The 22,488-nt window shown below is 37.8% G+C and overlaps 1 pseudogene; it reads left to right on the top strand.

The window, feature by feature from the left end:
• The first annotated feature begins 7,334 nt into the window (after positions 1-7,334).
• The window catches only part of LOC129658822 (protein ILRUN-like), a 112,716-nt pseudogene continuing 97,562 nt past the window's right edge, over positions 7,335-22,488 (top strand).

Below are 22,488 nucleotides of genomic sequence, written 5' to 3'. Positions count from 1 at the left end.
GCCATTTCCTTCTCCAGTGCATGAAAGTGAAAAGTGAAAGGGAAGTTGCTCAGTTGTGTCTGACTCTTTGCGACCCCATGGACTGCAGCCTATCAGGCTCCTCCATCCATGGGATTTTCCAGACAAGAGTACTGGAGTGGGTTGCCATTGCCTTCTCCGGTTGTTCCACCTAAGATTACCCATTTCTTAAGAGCTTTGAGGGCTTAAATGATTTCAAGGCAGTGAATCAGCAGGTGATATTCATTTCTCACAGACATTAATTAGACCTTGAGGCTCACAGTACTGGAGACTTTAGTGATTAAACTTACACACACCAGGGGCTTACTCAAACTGGCCTTCCTTCCATATGCTTTGCTTTTCTCTTTAGGCTACTGTACTACTAGATAGCATTCATTAAGATGTGTAATTTCCACAAAACTAATAAAATTGAGAGTTTAAAAGTGCATAAATATAATATTATAAAACAAAATTTTATAGGGCAGTGTCTTGGAGACACTTGGAAAAAGAGGAGTTTTATTTTTCTTCCTTTTGAAGTTGAGCTAAACTCTTGAAGCCCCAGTTAATTGGGTGTCAAGATATCAAACAATAGGAAGGACCAATAAGCATTCAGTGGTCTCCTCCCTGAGAACTGATGTTGGGTAAATGATAAGTGAACTTTAAAGCTTTAGCTTTTCTGTCTCCTCTTAACCTTTACAACCCTTATATCCATTTACGAGAAAGCTTCAAGTACCAAGCAGAGATCCAAAGAAAGATTAGAAAATGAGATTGGACTATTACTATTTTTCTGGCAGAAAGGTTCACTCGTCTAAAACTGGCCAAATGATTCCGTAATATGGACTTTTGTTACTTTCTTCCCAGAGATAAAGGTAAAAAATGAGTAATAAAAATGAACTTTTCTATTGTACACATGGATTAACTTCAGGGAAAGTAAAGCAAAGTATAAATACATGCATGCACAGTTACATATATATTTCTGTGTGTATATATTTATACACACACACACACACACACATATATATATATATATATATATATATATATATATGGCTTCCTTGATGGCTCAGTTGATAAAGAATTCTCCTGCAATGCAGGAGACCCCTGTTTGATTCCTGGGTTGGGAAGATCCCCTGGAGAAGGGATAGGCTACCCACTCCAGTATTCTCGTGCTTCCCTTATGGTTCAGCTGGTAAAGAATCCACCTGCAATGCAGGAGACCTGGGTTCGATCCCTGGGTTGGGAAGATTTCCTCTGGAGAAGGGAAAGGCTACCCACTCTGGTGTTGCACACACGTAAGTAACCATTTGTTTACATGACAGTGGTATTTTTCCAACTGTAAATAACCTCAGATATTTGTTCAGTATATTCTCTTGAGAAAATATTTCCTGAAACATACCCTGCATATTAATAATTGTGAATCTATTATAAAAAGCCTATGATTTGATATAAAAAGCCATCAAGAACCACTACTAGGGCTTTTCCTGGGGCACAAAGATTAACATTAGCCCCGAAGAAACTATTGTGTAGTCAGCATAGAAAGAATGACTATAATTTGTTCCAGAGGTTAAAAATAAACATCATGGTGATATTCAAATGAAAAATACTATACAAGGAAGTGGTGTTGATATTTCTATAAGCATCTATTACTAAACAAGTCTGCGATTCTGTAACTGAAGAGACCTGAAAAATATCAAGTTTAAAGGAGTGTATCCTTAGGGCTGAAACACATCTTAGTGTTTTTGGAGAAAGAATGTGTCGAGGAAAAGAAATAGATAGAAGTGCTGAGATATGTACACATTCTTAAAATCTGGAATTAAAGATTTTTCTTTTTCACAAAAACTGACAGAGAGAGAAACACTAGTACATACGTGTGCTCCGGTCATCTGATGCAAAGGCCCTGATGAGGCTGACCTGGTTCCGCAACAGCATTTCTTCAGACTATCAAGTTCTCTCTTTCTTTCCAAATTATTATTTTTATTTTTCTAGAAACTTTCACCTGTATCAAAATTCTTTTGAGAAATTAGAGGATATTTGGAGAAAAATATCTTGATAACAACTTGGGCCTTAGGCTATATGAGAGAGCTCGGATGCGGGCCAAACTAAGGGACCAAGAGAAAATGTAAGATTACAAGATGAGAGAAATAAACCAGCTGAAGTAGTCTCTGAAGTCCACATGTCTTCTCCATCATCTTCAACACTCTTCAACTAGATAAATGTGCACCTGCATACACACACACACACACACACACACACACACACACAGACCATGTCTTCAGTTGAGGTTCCAAGGCTTCAGAATGTTGGAAGTATCTTTGGAAATGGTAAAGAAGTCTAAAAAGTAGGACTTTGACATAGGTGGAATAAAGGCAGTAAGTGTTTCAGAAAGCAGAAAAGTGTGTGGAAGTCAATGGGTCAGAAGCTTTAAATTTGGTAATTCAGCCAGGGTTAAAAAGGAGGATAAGATGCTTGGGGCTGGTGCACTGGGATGACCCAGAGGGATGGAATGGGGAGGGAGGAGGGAGGAGGGTTCAGGATGGGGAACACATGTATACCTGTGGCGGATTCATTTTGATATTTGGCAAAACTAATACAATTATGTAAAGTTTAAAAATAAAATAAAATTTAAAAAAAAAGGAGGATAAGAGGCAGAGGGTGAACTAGCTCATGCCTACCTTTTATAAATCTGTAAATGCCCATGTTTAGTACACAGTAGTTTCTTGTCATCTTGATTTGATAATCATCATTGTCAAACTCTTGATGCATTGGTAGAGCACGTTTTGAATTTGCAGATTTTAAGGACAAGTCCTTTGGGTCCTGGTGAACACAAAATTCACTCTATGACATATCTCAAGTGTTGTTATTTTTCTAATGTCTAAAGATTAAATAAATAAGAAAATGTGAATAAGAAACTAGCTAGTAAGGACCCCAGATGTAAATTACTAAGTTTCTTACTATATTCTTTCCTTCAAGAAATGTGACTCTGAGCTCTACTTGTTTTTATTTTCTCTCTTTATGCTCTTTTATAATTTTATGGGAGAAAATATTTCAGCTCCTATTGTGCAACTTCTGAAAATGAAAGCAAAGCAAAGCCATCAAAAGAAATAATCATCAAAATGTATATGGGAAGTGATTATATATTAGTACTAAGGGGAAAAAGCATAAAATATTGTTTAGGTTGGCATAAGGGAAAATGACCAGTGGCAAATGCCTGTCTGTGTTTGAGGTGGAGGAGCTGATATCTGATGAGTCTAGACATTGTATGATTTGAGGTTAACCAAATGAAGAGAAATTTTGAGGATATGACATTGTATATGTAGTTTGGGTGTCATATGTGTGGTATTATATTTCAAATCCATGGGAAGAAATGATATTTTTAGGATATTATGGCTTCCCATATGGCACAGTGGTAAAGAATTTACCTGGAGACTCAAGAGACATGGGTTCAGTCCCTGGGTCAAGAAGATCCACTGGAGTAGGAAATGGCAACTCACTCCAATATTCTTGCTTGGAACATTCCATGGAGGAACCTGCCAGTCTGTGATCCACAGGGTGGCAAAGAGTTGGACACAACTGAGCAACTGAGCACATACACATTAAGGATAGAATAAAAAATACAGTGAAATAATGATAAGTGAAAGAGAAGAGTGAAACAGTTGGCTTAAAACTCAACATTCAGAAAGCAAAGACCATGGCATATGGTTCCATCACTTCATGGCAAATAGATGGGGAAACAATAGAAACACTGACAGACTTTATTTTTTTGTGCTCCAAGATCACTGCAGATGGTGACTGCAGCCATGACATTAAAAGACGCTTGCTTCTTGGAAGGAAAGTTATGACCAACCTAGACAGCATATTAAAAAGCAGAGACATTACTTTGCCAACAAAGGTCCATCTAGTCAAGGCTATGGTTTTTCCAGTGGTCATGTATGGATGTGAGAGTTGGACTATAAATAAAGCTGAGTGCAGAAGAATTGATGATTTTGAACTGTGGTGTTGGAGAAGACTCTTGCGAGTCCCTTGGACTGCAAGGAGATCCAACCAGTCCATCCTGAAGGAAATCAGTCCTGAATATTCATTGGAAGGATTGATATTGAATCTCTAATACTCTAATACTTTGGTCACCTGATGCAAAGAACTGACACATTTGAAAAGACCCTGGTGCTGGGAAAGATTGAAGGCAGGAGGAGAAGGGGACAACAGAGGATGAGATGGTTGGATGGCATCACCGACTCAATGGACATGAATTTGAGTAAACTCCGGGAGTTGGTGATGGACAGGGAAGCCTGGTGTGCTGCAGTCCATGGGGTCGCAAAGAGTCGGACGCAACTGAGTGGCTGAACTGAACTGAACTGGACTGAACTGAACTGAATGATAAGACTGTAACTGAGGGTTCTCTTGAAACATTTAGAACGTCTTCAGATTTTTCTTTAAAGTGAAAATCATAACTTCACTTTTATCCTGTGGATCTCTTTAAATCTAAAGCAAGTGTCTTGTAGATAGCAGTTGGTTTATTTTTTAATATATGTAGTCACTCTGTATCTTTTGATTGATAGGTTTAATCCATTTACATTTAAAATAATTATTGATAAGTAAGGACTTATTACTTCCATTTTGTTAACCGTTTCCTGTTTTGCTCTTATCTTGTCTTCTTTTTTCTTGCCATCTTTTTGTGTGTGTGTGGTGACATACTTTGATTCTTTCCTCTTAACTACTGTGTATCTGCTGTAGATTTTTCTTTTATGGTTACCCTGAGGTTTAAAACAAATCTCTCATAGTTCTAACAATCTATTTTAAGCTGATAACAATAAAAGCTCTACACTTTTACTTCCACCCACTATACTTTGTTATTGACGTGAGCATTTACTTCCTTTTATATTGTATAGCCATTAAAAAATTTTGTGGTCACAGTTATTCTTAATAATGTCTTTCACCTTTTATAATAGGATTAAAAGTGATTTACATGGCATCATTACAATATTACAGTATTCAGTGTTTGTCTATGTGTTTACCTTTACCAGTGAGATATGTGCAATATTTTGTATTGCTTTTTAGCATCTATTCATTTCAATTGAAGGATTCCCCTTGGTAATTCTTATAGGCTAGTGTAAACAAGGAGAAGGCAATGGCAACCCACTCCAGTACTCTTGCCTGGCAAATCCCATGGATGGAGGAGTCTGGTAGGCTGCAGTCCATGGGGTCGCTAGGAGTCGGACACGACTGAGCGACTTCACTTTCACTTTTCACTTCATGTATTGGAGAAGGAAATGGCAACCCACTCCAGTGTTCTTGCCTGGAGAATCCCAGGGACAGTGGAGCCTAGTGGGCTGCCCTCTATGGGGTCGCACAGAGTCAGACACGACTGATGCGACTTAGCAGCAGCAGCAGTGTAAACAAACTGCCTCATTTTGTTGTTGTTGTTGTTAATCTGGTAAAGTCCTTTATTTTTTTGTACTATCAGTTCAGTTCAGTTCAGTTCAGTCGCTCAGTAGTGTCCGACCTTTTGCGACCACATGAATCGAAGCACGCCAGGCCTCCCTGTCCATCACCAACTCCTGGAGTTCACCCAGACTCACGTCCATCGAGTCAGTGATCCCATCCAGCCATTTCATCCTCTGTCGTCCCCTTCGCCTGCCCCCAATTCCTCCCAGCATCAGAATCTTTCCCAATGAGTCAACTCTTCCCATGAGGTGGCCAAAGTACTGGAGTTTCAGCTTTAGCATCATTCCTTCCAAAGAAATTCCAGGGCTGATCTCCTTCAGAATGGACTGGTTGGATCTCCTTGCAGTCCAAGGGACTCTCAAGAGTCTTCTCCAACACCACAGTTCAAAAGCATCAATTCTTCCGCATTCAGCTTTCTTCACAGTCCAACTCTCACATCCATACATGACCACTGGAAATACTCCTTTATTTTTTTGTACTATAAATGTAAATGCATATACAGTAAATATTACTGAGAAAGCCATGGAATAAAATGGAGGTAGAATAAAGGAAGTAATAAGAGAAACTACAAAGAAAATAGTAAAGAATAATCCCATGAATAGGTGCAGGAAGAGAAAGGGTACCCTTACATGACATGAGGTCAAACAGGTCCACACGTTTATCACCCACTAGCATCCAAGTCTTATATTTTTTTCCCCTAAGACTTACTGATTTTATTTAAAAGTAGGACTCCAGCAAGTATGTAAGATATCTTCAGTCCCAAAGCACCATCCTCAAGTTGACCTCCTCCAATATTTTTCATTCCATAGTTTGAAAGGCTTTGTGCTCTGTAATGGGATGCCAGGTTGGAAAATTGAAAGGACATGATTACTGCTGAAATAATCAGAGTTCTAAAGGGAGATAAGCCAGCTTGTGAGTCTATATCTATCCATAAAATGCACAATGAGTTTATTGTCTGGTCTGCCAGCATTCAAAACAGTCTTTGACTGAACGACAGTACCAGAAATCCAAATTTAAGCAATTATTCCGGCATACTGTAGCTGCCGGCAGTGTACATAGCTTGACATGGTCATTAGTTTTTATGCTGCTTTAGAGAAAATGTGTTACCAGAAACCCAATTTACTCCTGACAGAATACAATTGGACAACCAAAGCATGGAGACTGTCAAGGGTTTCTTCTAAGAAAAGCAGGCTGCTGGCATAAGGTGCCCTGTATCAGAAATATATCTATACATCTAGGGATTTTTTAATGCTCAATTTTTTGCCTCCTTATCCATTATAAATATCTCTTTCCCTCTGCTAAGTAATAGTTAATGTAAACAAAGAACATTTTGTCCTATACTAAAGCCCTACAGCATGGATAATGGCATCCTATTCAAAACGATGGTCGGACAGCTGGCCTGCACGTTGGTGGTGAAATAAAAAGAAGGGTACCAGAAATGCATGCCAAGTGGGGAATAAGTTTACAAGCAATAAGAGGTGACTGAGAACTTCAGAGGTTGGAAACTGTCTTCATGTGCCCTCACCCCTGGCTCCACCAAATCCTGACATTTGAAACTTTAAACATGAATTTGAAAGACATGTCACAAGATGAAGAAAAAAGTTTCAGCCTGATGAACATGAGCATATTTTAACATAATGATGCACTTTCGACTCTCAAGTAGTAAAACAGCTGAAATACTGACTGTTAGCCAAAAGTCACTTGTTTCTGGTTAGCATTTAGAACCTTGTTGCAAGATCAGGGATTTTTTTTTTTTTAATTCAGTCCAAAATACTGTAAAAGTTTCTCAAACAAAGAAGGAGTGTGGGCTGGGGGAATTAAATATTCTATGAAGAGGGAAGAAAATGGGGAAGGGAATATGATATTTAAGAAAAATTCTCTGTTTAAGGCACACGATGTGTGAATTTGGTCATCGGAGAACAGATTGTCAGATTAACTTCAGTGCATATTTTAAAGAACATTTGATAGGTAGGTGATAAACAGGTTGGTTGATGCATGTATTTATTAAACAAACGTTTAGTAAATATCTACTATATTCCAGGCATCATACCATTCAGATTCTGAAAATACAGCAGTAAATAAGAGATGTTTCAAGCTAGCAAATGGCTAATATTCTTAAGTGAATGATTCACAATAAATACATTGGGTGGTTTCAGTGGTGATACATCTTAAAAAGAAATTGAAGCAAGCTCCCATCACAGCTTACAAGTGTTCAACGTTAGATACGGGAATTAAGAAAGATCTGTCTGAGGAGGTGACATTTGAGTTGGCCACGTGTAAGGAAGAAAGAGATGCTTCAGGCAGAGGAATGGCACTTACAGTGACCCTGAAAAAAATGAGCTTAAGAAAGAAAAGAGGACCAATGTGGCTAAATCTTACTGACAAAAAGTGAGCATGCAGTTTATAACAGATGAGAAACAGAGGCAGAGACCGGCTCATAGAGAAACTCTGAGGCTAGTAAAAAGCCCAGCTGTAAATCACTGTGGATTCGAAGACAAATTTGCTAACTAACAGACTTGTGGCTGTATGGCAGGAAAGACACGATAATGACTTAGACAATGTGTCTCACGAAGATGGATAGATTTGAGATGTGTTTTGAAAGTAGTATTAATAGGAATTTCTCAGTCATTGGATACAGGAATTGATGATATAAAAAAGTAGCAAGAATGGTTCTTGGCTTTTGATTTGAGCCCCAGACTGAAAACCACCCAAATATTCCTTCAAAAGGTAAATAGTTAAAGCAAAATGTAATCCATTCATACTATGGTATACTACTCAGCTATTATAAGGAAGCAACCATTCATATAAGCAACAGCTTGGATGATGCTGAATTCAGGGGAATTACTTTGAGTGAAAAAAAGCCAATTTCAAAAGGTTATATACACAGTGATTCCATTTATATAGTGTTATGAAACAAAATATACAGAGGTGAAGATATCCTGGTAGCCAGGGATTATGGGGATTATGGAAGGGAGCAAGAAGGATGTAGCTGTGGCCTTACAAGGGTTTTATGTATGATCCTAGAGATGAAAATATTCTGTGGTTGTGATGGTCACACACAAAAATTCTATACATGAGACAAAATTTCATAGAACTCAATACAAGCACAGACAAATGAATGCCTATAAAAGATGAAATTTAAATAAAACGAGTGGATTACATTGACAGAAAATGTATGGTTATAACCTGTAACTATAGTTTTGCAAGATGTTATAATGAAGAGGAAATCTTGAATTGTAAATGGAATTTCTCTGTTTTATCTTATAATTGTATATAAATCTACATCTCAAAATTAAAAAAAAAATTAACTCCTGGCATTATGAAGAGAAGGTAAAATTGGATAGCTACAATATCTGTGATCTCAGTGAGAAAATTTATGGAAGGATAGCTGTTGGTTTTATGGATTACATCATTCAAATTGCTCTTTTAAAATTCTCTTCTCTTGGATTGTGGCTGCTTGTGTTACAAACAAAAATAGAAGTGATTCCCTGGAGTGCCTATCTCTGTTCCCTTAACAACACTTCTTTCACCTTTGCCTTGAATTTCAGCCACAAGGTGAGTTCTGTAAGTGCTTTCATATTGTGGAGGATGCATCACCTGTAACAAAGTCACTCGGTATGTTACTAGAACAATGCAGAGTCCTACACTACCCCCTGGGCTACTCAGAACCTGGGTGCATAGTAATTATCTCCAAGAAATGGTGTAAGGCTGCTGTTAAATGATTCCAGCACTTTAGTACTAGATGAAATACCCTATTTATAGGAAGGAAAGGAGTAAGCATCGTGGTTGAGGACATGCTTTAAAGCCAGCCAGGCATATGTTGGCTTTCTCTATCCATCACATCTTAACTACTGGAATTCCATCAAATGTATAGACTTTTTAAAATCACAACTTCTTTTTTTAAATACTAATAATAGCGCATGATTTGGTGAAGAGTCAATGTTAAAAATTTGTATTGCTTGGAAAATTGACTGAAAAAAAAACTACACAGTAATATCCATACGTCTTTACCTCTCACTCCCTCTATCCATGTAGGGATGGATGGATGGATGTATCTATTTGTGGTATCTACTTTTCTTTTTCTATAAATTTGATATGTAAATGCTTATGATATGTTTCTTATTTTAAACTGTAAACATTTTTAGGACAAAGACTTGGATATTTGTTTTTGTTTTTTTTTTAATATCTCATTAAGGTCCTGGATGCCCTGTTGTTGCTGTTGTTCAGTTGACTTTTTAAAAATATTAACCAACATTTTCATCATCAACAATCAAAGTTAAATATTAAATTTTGTCTAACATTTTTACAAATATTTTTTCACTCTGTGTACCAACAACTACTTTTAATATAAGAATGCTTTTTATCACTTCCTCTTAAATTCAGACTCTATGTAAGTTTAAGATATTTAATTATAGAAGAAGGGATCAGCATGTAAGTCATAAACAATAAAAAACTATGAAAAGCATCAATAAAACTTTGAAGATTATGTCTGCAGTGAACTATCTTATTTGATAATCTTAACTAGGTAAAAAAAAAAAACTAGAAAAATTGTTTTATAAAGAAATGCTTTCTGTATGCTAGAATTCTTTTTTATAGAGCTTTTATTCAACACATGCTATATTTTCAATATAAATTTAATTTGTTCAATTCAGTTCAGTCACTCAGTCTTGTCCAACTCTTTGTGACCCCATGAATTGCAGCATGCCAGGCTTCCCTGTCCATCACCAACTCCCAGAACTTGCTCAAACTCATGTCCATCGAGTCGGTGACCATCCAACAATCTCATCCTCTTTCATCCCCTTCTTCTCCTGCCTTCAATCTTTCCCAACATTAGAGTCTTTTCGAATGAGTCAGTTCTTTGCATCAGGTGGCCAAAGTATTGGAGCTTCAGCATTAGCCCTTCCAATGAATATTCAGGGTTGATTTCCTTTAGGATGGACTGCTTTGATCTCCTTGCTGTCCAAGGGACTCTCAGGAGTCTTTGTCAGCACCACAGTTCTGCTACTGCTAAGTCACTTCAGTCGTGTCCGACTCTGTGCGACCCCATAGATGGCAGCCCACCAGGCTTCCCCGTCCCTGGGATTCTCCAGGCAAGAACACTGGAGTAGGTTGCCATTTCCTTCTCCAGTGCATGAAAGTGAAAAGTGAAAGTGAAGTCGCTCAGTCGTGTCCGACTCCTATCGACCCCATGGACTGCAGCCTACCAGGCTCCTCGGTCCATGGGATTTTCCAAGCAAGAGTACTGGAGTGGGGTGCCATTGCCTTCTCCAACCACAGTTAGAAAGCACTAATTATTTGGTGCTCAACCTTCTTTATGGTCCAACTCTCACATCCATACATAATTACTGAAAAAAACATAGCTTTGACTAAATAGATGTTTCTTGGCAATGTAATGTCTCTGCTTTTTAATATTCTGTCTAGGTTTTTCATAGCTTTTTTCCAAGGAACAGATGCCTTTTACTTTTATGCCTGCAGTCACTATCTGCAGTGATTTGGGAGCCTAAGAATATAAAATCTGTCACTGTTTCCATTTCCATTTTTTCCCTATATATTTGCCATTAAGTGATGGGACCAGATGCCATGATCTTAAATTTTTTGAATGTTGAGTTTTAAGCCAGCTTTTTCACTCTCTTCTTTCACCTTCATCAAAAGGCTCTTTAGTGCCTGTTCACTTGCCACTACTAGGGTGGTATTATCTGTGTATTTGAAGTTATTGGTATTTCTCCCAGGAATCTTGATTCCACCTGTGATTCACTCAGCCTGGCATTTTTCATGATGTACTCTGCATAAAACTTAAATAAGCAGGGTGACAGTATACAGCTTTGATGTACTCCTTTCCCAGTTTTGAACCAGTCCATTGTTCCATGTCTGGTTCTAATTGTTGCTTCTTGACCTGCTTATGGGTTTCTCAGGAGGTAAGTAAGGTGCTCTGGTATTCCCATCTCTTTAAGAATTTTCCACAGTATGCTGTGATCCACACAGTCAAATCTTTAACATAGTCAGTGAAGAAGATGTTTATCTGGAATTCCCTCACTTTTTCTATGATCCAATGGATGTTGGCAATTTGATCTCTGGTTCCTCTGCCTATTCTAAATCCAGCTTGAACATCTGGAAGTTCTTGGTTCATACACTGTTGAAGCCTCCCTTGAAGAATTTTGAGCATTACCTTGCTATCATGTGAAATGAGCACAATTGTATGGTGGTTTGTACATTCTTTGGCATTGCCCTTCTTTGAGATTAGAATGAAAACACATTTTCCATTCAGTTTGCTGAGTTTTCCAAATTTGCTGACATATTACATGCATCGCTTTAACAGCATCATCTTTTAGGATTTGAAATAGCTCAGCTGGAGTTCTATCTCCTCCACTAGCTTTGTTCATAGCCATGCTCACTTGACTGCACATTCCTGGTTGTCTGGCTCTAGCTGAGTGACCACACCATTATGTTTATCGGGGTCATTAAAACCTTTTTTGTACAGTTCTTCTGTGCCTTCTTGCCACCTCTTCCTAATCTCTTCTACTTTGGTTAGGTCCTTGCCATTTCTGTCCTTTATTATGCTCATCTTTGCATAAAATGTTCCCTTGGGATCTCTGATTTTCTTGAAAAGATCTCTAGTCTTTCCCGTTCTATTGTTTTCTTCTATTTCTTTGCATTGTTCACTTAAGAAGGCTTGCTTTTCTCTGGAACTCCGCATTCAGTTGGGTATATCTTTGTCCTTTGCCTTTCACTTCTTTTCTCAACCCTTTGTAAGGCTTCCTTAGATAACCATTTTGCCTTGTTGCATTTCTTTTTCTTGGGGATGGTCACTGCCTCCTGTACAGTGTTACCAACCTCCAACCATAGTTCTTCAGGCACTCTATCTGGATGCTCTGGTTGATTGAAAAATTTCTTGACTGACATCATCTTTAGTTATAGATGTTGATAAATTTGGAAAAAGATTAGCATGTATGTACTTTGTCCAATATTGTGAGAAGCAATTAATGAAATTCATGAATTATTTCTTTGCTATATCTTCTTATGTAATGTTCAAGTTCAAACCTGCATGTTTGTCACCAGGATTTGATATTGACTTATCTTTCTATTGACTTCCCTGGTGGCTCAGATGGTAAAGCGTCTGTCTACAATGCAGGAGACCCGGGTTCGATCCCTGGGTTGGGAAGATCCCCTGGAGAAGGAAATGGCAATCCACTCCAGTACTATTGCCTGGAAAATCCCATGGACAGAGGAGTCTGGTAGGCTACAGTCCATGGGGTCACAAAGAGTCGGACACGACTGAGTGACTTCATTTTCTTTCTTTCACTTTTATCTTTCTAGAACACTTGGGCCCATTTTTATGTCATTTACCTTATCTCTAAATTGGCCTCAAAAGAAATGTAATTATTAATTAAATATTGACAGGGGATAAGCCATTATATTCCAGCATCTAACTAATATGCTGTTAAATATTATGGATCCATGAAAATTAACTCCCTGTTTTGAAATAAATAATTTCTGTTGTTGATTTTATTTCATTTTTGAGCTTACAAAAAGTCAGGCATATTAACTCAGTTAAATGTGAAAATACTCCTGACAGAACTGGAGGGTTTACCAGCTCTGCACATCTTGGCATAGACATTTGTTGAAAACAAATATTTTTTTTTCCCTTTCTCATTCTGCTGACATCTTAAGAACCACTATATTTATAGAATCATTGTGGCAAATTAGTCTCTAAATGATGTATGAAATGAAATATTCTTGCCAACTTCAGATAATCAACTGGGATCTGCTGTGCTCAGTTAATTTTTGAATGTGTATTTGTGTTCAATTGTATTTATCGTTCTTTTTTTTTTTTTTTTTTTACTATATATGTATTTAACTTTTTTTTCAAAAATTAATCTAAGATATTGGGGTAATCATTTAGACCTGATAAATAATTATTGAGATTAACTTCAGAAATTATATTGTGGAATATAAATGCATCCACATATTATTTATGTGCAGAAACACAGTTTTAATTTATTTAAGTTACAGCAACTTCCCAAAGTCACTTAGGTGAATTATGTGCTAGGTATGTAAATTTATTCAAAGAATTCTGAGCCACATTAACAATACCTGAAAATTCTTGCACTGTACTAACATCAAAGAGATGAGTCACACATGTTTAAGATTGATATAAGATCCTTGAGTTTCAGATTATCCACAGGTTTCAAAATTAATTTTCAAAGCATTAAATATATTAAACCATAGAGACTTGAAAAAGAGAAATGCTCTTTGAACTTCAACTTAAAGTTTGAATAATAGCCTTTTTTCATTGTAAAAAAAGATGCTGATTTTTGCTGAAAATAATGTGACATCATTAGTCACTATGGATATTTTCAAATACCCCAGAAGGATAAATATATATTTAATGTAACAAAAAATATAAGTAAATGTCCAAGAAGAGACTCTGTTACAGATACGGCAAGGATTCATAACCATTTATCCTCTTTTCCTTGGGCATATTTTAGTTTAATTCATCTTTTCTCAGGGATACAAGATAAAGGAGAAATGGAGTTAGCACCCTCTAGTCATGATGCAAGGAATAAAATCTTAATATCAATTAATAATTCACAATTTATACCTCATTTCTTGTTAGATTTCAGGGGAGAAGTATTTTCTCTCTTTTTAAAATTGAAATATAGTCAATTTACATTATTGTGTTCGTTTCTGTGATTCAGTTTTATATATAAATATATGTGTATATATATATATATATATATATATATATATACACGCACATACTATATATCAGATCAGATCAGTCGTTCAGTCGTGTCCGACTCTTTGCGACCCCATGAATCGCAGCAGGCCAGGCCTCCCTGTCCATCACCAACTTCCGGAGTTCACTGAGACTCACGTCCATCGAGTCAGTGATGCCATCCAGCCATCTCATCCTCTGTCGTCCCTTTCTCCTCCTGCCCCCAATCCCTCCCAGCGTCAGAGTCTTTTCTAATGAGTCAACTCTTCGCATGAGGTGGCCAAAGTACTGGAGTTTCAGCTTCAGCATCATTCCTTCCAAAGAAATCCCAGGGCTGATCTCCTTCAGAATGGACTGGTTGGATCCCCTTGCAGTCCAAGGGACTCTCAAGAGTCTTCTCCAACACCACACTTCAAAAACATCAATTCTTTGGCACTCAGCTTTCTTCACAGTCCAACTCTTACATCCATACATGACCACAGGAAAAACCATAGCCTTGACTAGACGAACCTTTGTTGGCAAAGTAATGTCTCTACTTTTGAATATGCTATCTAGGTTGGTCATAACTTTCCTTCCAAGGAGTACGCGTCTTTTAATTTCATGGTTGCAGTCACCATCTGTAGTGATTTTGGAGCCCAGAAAAATAAAGTCTGACACTGTTTCCACTGTTTCCCCATCTATTTCCCATGAAGTGGTGGGACCGGATGCCATGATCTTCGTTTTCTGAATGTTGAGCTTTAAGCCAACTTTTTCACTCTCCTCTTTCACTTAATCAAGAGGCTTTTGAGTTCCTCTTCACTTTCTGCCATAAGGGTGGTGTCATCTGCATATCTGAGGTTATTGATATTTCTCCCGCCAATCTTGATTCAAGCTTGTGTTTCTTCCAATCCAGCGTTTCTCATGATGTACTCTGCATAGAAGTTAAATAAACAGGGTGACAATATACAGCCTTGACGAACTCCTTTTCCTATTTGGAACCAGTCTGTTGTTCCATGTCCAGTTCTACCTGTTGCTTCCTGACCTGCATACAAATTTCTCAAGAGGCAGATCAGGTGGTCTGGTATTCCCATCTCTTGAAGAATTTTCCACAGTTTATTGTGATCCACACAGTCAAAGGCTTTGGCATAGTCAATAAAGCAGAAACAGATGTTTTCTGGAACTATCTTGCTTTTTCCATGATCCAGTGGATGTTGGCAATTTGATCTCTGGTTCCTCTGCCTTTTCTAAAACCAGCTTGAACATCAGGAAGTTCACGGTTCACATATTGCTGAAGCCTGGCTTGGAGAATTTTGAGCATTACTTTACTAGTGTGTGAGATGAGTGCAATTGTGTGGTAGTTTGAGCATTCTTTGGCATTGCCTTTCTTTGGGATTGGAATGAAAACTGACCTTTTCCAGTCCTGTGGCCACTGCTGAGGTTTCCAAATTTGCTGGCATATTGAGTGCAGCACTTTCACAGCATCATCTTTCAGGATTTGAAATAGCTCAACTGGAATTCCATCACCTCCACTAGCTTTGTTCGTAGTGATGCTTTCTAAGACCCACTTGACTTCACATTCCAGGATGTCTGGCTCTAGGTCAGTGATCACACCATCGTGAGTATCTGGGTCGTGAAGATCTTTTTTGTACAGTTCTTCTGTGTATTCTTGCCACCTCTTCTTAATATCTTCTGCTTCTGTTAGGTCCATACCATTTCTGTCCTTTATCGAGCCCATCTTTGCATGAAATGTTCCTTTGGTATCTCTGATTTTCTTGAAAAGATCCCTAGTCTTCCCCATTCTGTTGTTTTCCTCTATTTCTTTGCATTGATTGCTGAAGAAGGCTTTCTTATCTCTTCTTGCTATTCTTTGGAATTCTGCATTCAGATGTTTATATCTTTCCTTTTCTCCTTTGCTTTTCACTTCTCTTCTTTTCACAGCTATTTGTAAGGCCTACCCAGACAGCCATTTTGCTTTTTTGCATTTCTTTTCTATGGGAAAGGTCTTGATCCCTGTCTCCTGTACAATGTCACAAACCTCATTCCATAGTTCATCAGGCACTCTATCAGATCTAGGCCCTTAAATCTATTTCTCACTTCCACTGTATAATCATAAGGGATTTGATTTAGGTCATACCTGAATGGTCTAGTGGTTTTCCCTACTTTCTTCAGTTTAAGTTTGAATTTGGCAATAAGGAGTTCATGGTCTGAGCCACAGTCAACTCCTGGTCTTGTTTTTGCTAACTGTATAGAGCTTCTCCATCTTTGGCTGCAAAGAATATAATCAATCTGATTTCGGTGTTGACCATCTGGTGATGTCCATGTTGTATATATATATATATATATATACTTTTTTTTTGTTTGTTTGTTTTTGTTTTTTTTTTTATTTTATTTTATTTTAAATTTTATTTTATTTTTAAACTTAACATAACTGTATTAGATTTGCCAAATATCAAAATGAATCCGCCACAGGTATACATGTGTTCCCCACCCTGAACCCTCCTCCCTCCTCCCTCCCCATTCCATCCCTCTGGGTCGTCCCAGTGCACCAGCCCCAAGCATCCAGTATCGTGCATCGAACCTGGACTGGCAACTCATTTCATACATGATATTTTACATGTTTCAATGCCATTCTCCCAAATCTTCCCACCCTCTTTTTCAGATTATTTTGCATTATAGGTTTAAAATATATTGAATATAGTTCCCTGTGCTATACAGCAGGTCCTTGTTGTTTATCATTTTTATATAAACTGATTTGTATCTGCTAACCCCAAACTCCTAATTTATCCCTCCCTAGCCTTTCCCCTTTGATAGCCATCAGATTGTTTTCTATGTCTCAGAACCTGTTTTGTAATAAGTTCCTTTGTATCATATTTTAGATTCCATCTATAAGATATTATAGTTACTTGTCTTTCTCTGTTTGATGTACTTCAGTTAGTATGATATTCTCTAGGTCCATGCATGTTGCTGGGCTTCCCCAATGGCCCAGTAGATAAAGAATCCAACTGCAATGCAGGAGACACAGGAGATGTGGGAGATGCAGGTCCAATCCCTGGGGTGGGAAGATCCCCTGAAGGAGGAAATGGCAACCCACTCCAGTATTCTTGCCTGAGAAATCCCATGGACAGAGGAGTCTGGCAGACTACAGTTCATGGGATCACAAAGAGTCAGACATGACTGAGCGATTAAACACTTATCCATGTTGCTGCAAATGGCATTATTTCATTCTTTATTATGGCTGAGTAATATTCCATTGTGTATATACACACACAAAATCGTCTTTATCCATTCTTTTGTTGATGGACATATTTCTGTGTCCATATGTTGGCTGTTGTAAATAGTGCTTCTATTCACATTGGAATGCATGTACATTTTTTTTATTTTATTTTTAAACTTTACATAATTGTATTAGTTTAGCCAAATATCAAAATGAATCCGCCACAGGTATACATGTGTTCCCCACCCTGAACCCTCCTCCCTCCTCCCTCCCTATACCATCCCTCCGGGTCGTCCCAGTGCACCAGCCCCAAGCATCCAGTATCGTGCATCGAACCTGGACTGGCAACTCATTTCATACATGATATTTTACATGTTTCAATGCCATTCTCCCAAATCTTCCCACCCTCTTTTTCAGATTATTTTGCATTATAGGTTTAAAATATATTGAATATAGTTCCCTGTGCTATACAGCAGGTCCTTGTTGTTTATCATTTTTATATAAACTGATTTGTATCTGCTAACCCCAAACTCCTAATTTATCCCTCCCTAGCCTTTCCCCTTTGATAGCCATCAGATTGTTTTCTATGTCTCAGAACCTGTTTTGTAATAAGTTCCTTTGTATCATATTTTAGATTCCATCTATAAGATATTATAGTTACTTGTCTTTCTCTGTTTGATGTACTTCAGTTAGTATGATATTCTCTAGGTCCATGCATGTTGCTGGGCTTCCCCAATGGCCCAGTAGATAAAGAATCCAACTGCAATGCAGGAGACACAGGAGATGTGGGAGATGCAGGTCCAATCCCTGGGGTGGGAAGATCCCCTGAAGGAGGAAATGGCAACCCACTCCAGTATTCTTGCCTGAGAAATCCCATGGACAGAGGAGTCTGGCAGACTACAGTTCATGGGATCACAAAGAGTCAGACATGACTGAGCAATTAAACACTTATCCATGTTGCTGCAAATGGCATTATTTCATTCTTTATTATGGCTGAGTAATATTCCATTGTGTATATACACACACAAAATCGTCTTTATCCATTCTTTTGTTGATGGACATATTTCTGTGTCCATATGTTGGCTGTTGTAAATAGTGCTTCTATTCACATTGGAATGCATGTACATTTTTTTTATTTTATTTTTAAACTTTACATAATTGTATTAGTTTAGCCAAATATCAAAATGAATCCGCCACAGGTATACATGTGTTCCCCACCCTGAACCCTCCTCCCTCCTCCCTCCCTATACCATCCCTCCGGGTCGTCCCAGTGCACTAGCCCCAAGCATCCAGTATCGTGCATCGAACCTGGACTGGCAACTCGTTTCATACATGATATTTTGAATTTGAGTTTTCTTCTTTTCTGGATGTAAGTCCAAGAGTGGGATCACAGGATCATTTGGTAACTCTATTTTTCATTTTTCAAGGAACTTGCATGCTATTTGCCCTAGTGGCTGCATCAATTTACATGCCTGCCAACAGTGTAGGAAGGTTCCCTTTTCTCCACATCCTCTCCAGCATTTATTATTTGTAGATTTTTTGATGATGGCCTTTCTGCCCAGTGTATGATATCTCCCAGTGTGTGATATCTGTAATTTTGATTTGCATTTCTCTAATAATTAGTGATGTTGAGCATCTTTGCATGTGCCATTTTAACCATCTGTATGACTGCTTTGGAGTAATGTCTATTTAGGTCTTCTGCCCATTTTTCATTTTTTTTTTTTCCTTTTGAGCTGCTTGAGCTGTTTGTCCCTTTTAAATTTGTACAGACAAACTGCTCGATGCATCTTGAGAGATGTAGGTTGATGTCTGTCCCTACCTTAAGTTGGATTTCCCATGAAAAAGAAGAAATTCTTCCTAAGGATTTATTAATAATTGGAGAGCGCTCTTGGGAATAACTTCTGCAAGGAAGTAACAGAAGCAGGCTTGAGTGGAGGAAGCTAATTTCCAATGCAGTTGGAAGAGAAAGAAAGTGATAGTGTTAGATGCTCAGTGGTGTCCTGTGTCTGACTCTTTGAGACCCCATAGACTGTAGCCTGCCAGGCGCCTCTGTCCATGGAATTCTCCAGGCAAGAATACGGGAATGAGTAGCCATTCCCTTCTCCAGGGGGCTTCCTGACCCAAGTATCACACCTGGGTTTCCTGCATTGCAGGAAGATTCTTTACTGTCTGAGCCACCAGAGCAAGCCCAAAATCAATTTAATGAGAGGTTCTAGAATTGGGACAGCTGTTAATATTTGTGCCAAATTGAGGCTAGCTGGATAGGTCTGTATCTCCCCACACTGATCTGCCCCTGGAGAGAGTGAGACATAGAGTGACACAATTCACTTTGGCCAAGTGGAAGTCTCTGTAAGCATCTCAGCTGTGAGTCACTGGAAGCCTCAATCTCCAAAGCTTTAGTGTTCCATTCCTAATGGTCAGAGGTGATATTATATAGTACAAAGTCCTGCCAAAATCAAATATTCTGTAAGATCTTATGCAATGGTTCTGTTCATTCCACTTTCAATAGGAAAGGATAATCCATACCTGTGTCATATTTATCTAAGTCAATAAGGATTACTGCATTTCCAGGGTATAATTTATTTGTTGTAATCAATTAATCACTATGTGGATAATTAGCCTCTTCACAGAATAATGTTTGATTAGGTGCTCAGGATTGATTTATGTTTCTGTAAGGTCTGAGATTCCCCAATAGCAGTAGCTAAATTTAATTTTGAGAATGGAAGGCTAACAGTTGATAGCTGTTAGACTCCATTCCAAAGCAGTTTAGACTCCACCTCTAGTCATCATGACTACTCTATTCATGAGCCTGCTCCTGGAGAGCTGAAGAAAGGGGTGGGTTGACATCAACTGAATGAGTTGTTGGATCTACATAGCTTTTTAGGGCCTCTTCCATGTGGGTTGCCTTGTACCCACCCCCACAAGGCCATCCATATAACTCTTGTCCACGTCTCCTTATCCTCCCCCACCCTCTCAGTCTCCTTCAAGGCCTCAGTCAGCTAGCCAAGCAAGCCATTTACTACCCCTTTTACTTCACATGCATACTGATTTTAAGATACTTCTATGTAACAAGTCAATGAGTGACACCTAAGTAAGGCTCAGCACTGTGGGAGAATTTCACCTCATTATAACCTTTCAATGCCACCTCTGACTGAATGTTAATGAAATAGCAATACACTTTTTTCTTCACACCTATACACAAAGCCACATCATCCATGAACTGCCCTTAGGTCATATCCTTTTCTACCATAAGAAACTTCTTCCCAATATATATACAAGCGTGAGCTGAGAGAGCTATAATTTGAATATTTTCAAATACAGATATAAGGATTATGTAATCTATCTTCTAGGTTTATTGAGAGAAAAAATGAGATAATGAATATGTAAAATCTATTGGAATATCAGAAACTATGCTATTATTTGTATTTTTTATCATATAACAAAATGAAAAAGATATTATGATAAGCAGAGACTCAGTAACCAGATTAGCTACAATAACATTTGAGATCTTGAGCTAAAATAGAAAAAAAGAAAAGGTAAACATTAATATGCTTCCCTGGTGGCTCAGAGGTCAAAGAGTCTGCCTGCTATGCAGGAGACCTGGGTTTGATCCCTGAGTCGCGAAGATCCCCTGGAGAAGGAAATGGCAACCCACTCCAGTACTCTTGCCTGGAGAATCCCATGGACGGTGGAGCCTGGTGGGCTACAGTCCACGTGGTCGCAGAGTCGGACGTGACTTCACTTTCACTTTTCACTTTCAAACATTAATATATATGCTAGGAGTTCTACATATATTGTCTTAGAAGACTCAAGAATTAATAAAAGAAGACTGTATCAAAATGTAAAGTAACATACTGCTTCTTTCATCAAGGCGATCTTGATATAAACAAACAAACAAATAAATGAAAGATTACTGCAACAGTTGCAAGGAATAATGCTCCCAGGACAAAGCTCGATTACGTCACAAATTTTCTTTGATTCTTTACACTCAGAAGAAAAGTGTTTTAGGCTCTAAAAGCATATGTTCCCTAACTAGTCCTGTATGTTGATGATCAGGTGAATTTCTCTTTGTAGATTAGCTAATCAATTACACACAGACACACATACTCACACATAGAAACACACACACACATACACACACACACACACACACACCCCCTACTGCCTACAATTTCTTTCCCTATTGCTAGCCTGTGACCAAATCAAAATTTTGTAATGTATGTGGATTTATAGGAAAAGTAACAGCATGTATAGCTCTAATATATTTTGCTTTAACACAATTGAATAAAAGTGTGATGAGAATGCAAGATATTTGATACTGATTTATATTAAATAATATTACCATATGTGCATTTCAAGAGAAAAATCCCTTTACTTATAATCAATTTGTATGAATAGTTTACCTTACTATTCTTATTTCAATAATACTAAGGTTGAATAGCATACCTTAGGTCTTATTGGCTAGACAGCTTATTGAGAAGTGGTATGAAATCCGCTTGGAGTTTATCATTTAAATCATCCTCAAAATGATAGACTTGCATGTGTATAACCAGATTAATGATATCTGTCTGAAGCACTGTAAAGTTTATGGTTTGGAACTGATGAACTCTTAGGTTATTTGCTCTTCTAGAATTTGAATACTGATACCTTTAGTTACAAATAATTCTCTCTGATCAAATGGCTTTAACTCAAAGAATCAAATGTTCAATCTAAATCAGTGGTAAATTACATTTGATTTTTTTTATTACAAACCTTTTGACATTACATTCTGTTTCCACTACAAAGATTTTAATACTTGCCAGGTTCAGTTAACTGCTTTCTGTTAGTGAAATTAGAGAGCCTATATTTTATATTCTTACAATGGGTGATTATGCCAAGATAGATGTTGTTTTAATGGTTTGGTGCGTAATCTGGCAGTCAGAAGAATGTAAGGCACTAACAGTAAATCATATGTCATTTGGCAACAAGATCTTATATATAGCCCGTTTTTCTGTGACTTTTTAAAATATAGTTTTCTTTAAGTCTTACATCTACATATTGCATCTGTAAGTTTCAGCCTATACTGAAATTCATATGAATGAAATATTAAAAATAAAATATAAGAAGTCATACTAAAACTAACATCAATTTTCTTTTTAAT

This window comes from Bubalus kerabau, chromosome 8 (genome assembly GCF_029407905.1).
Source record: "Bubalus kerabau isolate K-KA32 ecotype Philippines breed swamp buffalo chromosome 8, PCC_UOA_SB_1v2, whole genome shotgun sequence".
Classification (NCBI taxonomy): Eukaryota; Metazoa; Chordata; class Mammalia; order Artiodactyla; family Bovidae; genus Bubalus; species Bubalus kerabau.
The sequence above is the reverse complement of the archived record's forward strand: the minus strand, read 5'-3'. Positions and strand labels throughout refer to the sequence as shown.